Genomic DNA, 3696 nt, shown 5'->3' with positions numbered 1-3696 from the left:
ACACCCAAACCCACAAGCCAACAGCAGCACATCAGCACCCCCCCCCCAAAGCCACAAGCCAACAGTAGCACATCGGCACCCCCCCCCCCACCAAAACCCACAAGCCAACAGCAGCACATCGGCCTCCTAGGTTGGACTTGGAGAGTGGTGGGGACGATGGCAAAGTTCCTGGACTTTATTGGTGTGCGATACCTCTTTTTTCCTAAAGTTCCTGGATATGCTATTTTGGCATTAGATTTGTTATAAAGTAATGGGGGCAATCTTGGGTTATCTCAAAAGTAGTAAGGATGTGTCCCCACCATCCACACCTGAAATCACACCCATGTACCATAGGCCTATAAGTGTGTGGTTGGTGTTTGATATATAGGCTGCATGGACTGTGTGTTGCGGCACTTGCAAGACTGCTGTGATTTCTTCAGTCTTCTCAAGTATGCCGCCAATGGGTAAGGTTTGGGTTTGCGCCGGGGAAGAAGTGGGCTGTGCGTGGTGACGCAAACGAAAGCGTGGGGTTTCCTGGTGCTGAGAGCAAGGGTTCCCATACCGCGCCCATCCGTGCAGCTCTGATGGCCGAAGGAAGCGACTGACAGAACGCCGCCCGCGAGAGATTCGAGAACGCCTAGCGAGGAGAGATTCGAGAACGCCAGCGCGCGCGGGGAGGAAGAAAGATTAAAAGGCAGATCGAACTCCAACAGCTCTGGATTAAGACAGCGCGGCGGAGATTACTATTCCCCTGGACTTTATTTATATTGCGTTTGGCCATATTTGTGTTTTTGCTGCCTGCGGTGGAGCCTGCTCTGTTCCTACGCCTATCCACCGGTGTGTGTGTGTGAGTGTGTGTGTGTGTGAGAGTGTGTGTGCGGCGCTGCTGCTGTTTGGCGTAGCGAAAGAAGGGTTTGGGTTGTGGCCCTGCTCTGCTCTGAGCCTCGACCGCCACATCTTGGAGCCATAGCGGAGGAGAGAAACGAAGACGAGACGAGACGAGAGAAGGGTGTTTGAGCTTCGGTGTTTCCAGTCAATGCGATACAAACAACGGACCGCCACGACTGAGAGCGGGTAAGGGCCTTTGGGGGGTGCCTGGTGGAGGTGGAGAGGGAGTGTGGCGGGGGTGGGGGGGGTCTTGGGTTAAGAAATCTGTGGGGCCGTGGAGGCGAAGGCAATTTGCAGCGCGACTTGAATGGGCTTGACTGGGTCTGCCTTATGTGTTTGTAGCTAGCGATAGGTGGTGTATTGCGACTGGGGAGTGTGTATGTGTGTGTGTGTGTGTGTGTGGGGGGGGGGGGGTGTAGCCAGATAGCTAAACAGCACCACTAGCTAATTGGCTTTCAGATATTTTCAAGAGTGACGAGGCCATCTACTGACCACAGGGTTCATGGAAACGTGTCTCATGACAACATGTCCAAGCGCGTGGCGATGGCAAACCCAAACCAGATTCCATATTGGCTGTAGAACGGGCTGTAGCGCGAGCGCAACGCCGAGTCCAAAGCGGCATATCTGGGAGGGAGGGTGTATGCAGGGCAGGACAGGCTAGCTAGTTAGCAGCAGTGGTGGCTAGGGGAGGGGAGGCTGTGGCAGGCTCACTCTGGATTGCATAATGGGAGAAGAGAAGAGAAGAGGACTGGAGAGACACACAGAGGAGGGGAGCAGGCGGGGGAGAGGAGTAGATGGAGAGACGAGACGAGGGGAGAGAGGGAGAGAGAGAGGGAGGAGAGGAGTGGAGTTGACACAAGCCTTCTTTCTCTAGTCCAGTGGAGCTTGTCACCTCTCTGGAGTTGAAAGAGGCCGAATGCGCCTCCACAGTATCCGCCGTCTGGTGTGTGTGCACTGGGGGAGGAACTGGCGAGCTAACCGCCTGCCCAGGCCTGTTGGAGACTCCCTGGGGCCCCGGGGAACTGGTGTCTGGCGCCTGTATACAATATCCAAGTATATATACGATGTTTGTTAAGTTTCTGTGTCATGTGGTGCCGCTGAAGTGGCTGTAAGATGGTTGGTGCCCTGACGTGTCGGCGCTGCGCCTGCCGCTACCCACAGCAGAGCAGAGCTACTAGGCTAGGGCTACTTCCTCCTCTGCTCTAGCTGTCGGCTGGAGAGGGAGGATGTGGACTCTCTGGCGTCTGCCTGCTGTGTTGTGTTGTGTTGTGCTGTGTTAGAGTAGATTGTTGTGTTGTCTACTGGGGGGCAGGCGGGCGGGCGGGTAGGCAGGCAGGCAGGCAGGGCCGAGGATTGGAGCCACTAGACTAGAGCTACAGCCGAGAGACGGTCGGCAGCGCCATTTGGAGAGTCTCCAGTGGAGACCACAATCAGATACGAGTTGTGATTGCGATGTGATTATGCGTCTTAAGAAATAAAAGCAAAACAAAAGACAAGGCCACAGCTGAGTAAAGTCACCACACCTCACCTCACCCCAGCACCCACCACCACCACCTCTGCTCTTGACGCCGTCTGCTGCTTCCATCCGGCTGCGCTTTAGGTGTTGGTTAGCCTGGATCAGCTCGGCTAGCCAAGTAGCCACCCAGGGCCTGTGTGTGTGTGTGTGTGTGTGTGTGTGTGTGTGTGTGTGTGTGTGTGTGTGTGTGTGTGTGTGTGTGTCTCCTGGTCCTCAACAGTCTCTCAGTGGCAGAGCTCTGTCTGACTCCGGTGTCCTGTCATCTCGTGTGTGTGTGTGTGTGTGTGTGTGTGTGTGTGTGTGTGTGCTCTATCTGACTCCGGTGTCCTGTCATCTCGCGGGGGTATATTAGCCCTCTCCAGCCTGCCGCTGATCCCAATATGCCGCCAAATGGCAGATTAGCGCTAAACCCTTAATGTCTGGTCGCGACTCTCTCGCTCTCCGTGTGTGTGTGTGTGTGTGTGTGTGTGTGTGTGTGTGTGTGTGTGTGTGTGTGTGTGTGTGTGTGTGTGTGTGTGTGTGTGTGTGTAGTGTTTTATCGGCCATGGCTGCGTGGATTTGTGGGTTGACCATCAGGCTGCCTGACTGGCTCAGTGGAGCGGCGTGGAATGGAAGCTAGCTAATACACACACACACACACACACACACACACACACGGAAGCTAGCTAATTTACGCGCAGCGAGCAGCGGAGATCAGAGGCGATATTATTATGTATCCATGAGTGGTGTATCGGGCTGCTATGACACCAGATCAGGATGACGTGATTGGCATAGGCCGATTTACACCGTTCAGGACTAGTGAAGTAGTGGCCACCAGCTAGCTAGTGATGTGTGTGTGTGTGTTCATGTGTGTGTAAGCACCGACGGGCTTCAGAGAAGGCAAGGTGTGTGTGCGCGGGCGCGTGTGTGTTACTTTTGGGTTTTGTGCGCGCGCGGGCATCTCCATTCTTCTGTTGATGGCTCTGGCTTGCGAGCTGGATGACAGGTGTGTGTGTGTGTGTGTGTGTGTGTCTGTGTGTGTGTGTGTGTGTGTGTGTGTCCTAGCCTCGTCCCTAGGTGTTTGTGTGTCCAGGTAGCTTTTGATTGGTTGCTAATGCGCTCTGTGGAGTCTCGTGTTATAATCATCTCGCTTCTCGCGCTCCTAATGGGATCTGTCGCCAAGCTGGTTAACCAAACGGGATCACGCGCCATCACTATTTACCACCTGGCGTTAGGGTCACCGGCGCCAAACTCCCCTCGCCTCGCCTCGCCTCAGGCCAGTTGGTAGTTACCCAGAAATGTAGTTAGTTTCTCCTACAGTTACCCAGAAATGT

At 54.7% G+C, this 3696-nt stretch overlaps 1 protein-coding gene across 1 annotated transcript in view; it reads left to right on the top strand.

Moving 5' to 3' along the window:
• The first annotated feature begins 537 nt into the window (after positions 1-537).
• LOC134443681 (guanine nucleotide-binding protein G(I)/G(S)/G(T) subunit beta-1-like) overlaps positions 538-3696 on the top strand; it is a 53215-nt gene continuing 50056 nt past the window's right edge. Inside the window, exon 1 of the mRNA XM_063193326.1 lies at positions 538-1053. The gene's annotated coding sequence lies outside the window, so the exon portion shown is untranslated. The remainder of the gene's footprint in view (positions 1054-3696) is intronic.

Source organism: Engraulis encrasicolus, unplaced genomic scaffold, assembly GCF_034702125.1.
Source record: "Engraulis encrasicolus isolate BLACKSEA-1 unplaced genomic scaffold, IST_EnEncr_1.0 scaffold_34_np1212, whole genome shotgun sequence".
In the NCBI taxonomy this organism is placed as follows: domain Eukaryota; kingdom Metazoa; phylum Chordata; class Actinopteri; order Clupeiformes; family Engraulidae; genus Engraulis; species Engraulis encrasicolus.
This window is presented reverse-complemented; position numbering and strand designations above follow the sequence as displayed.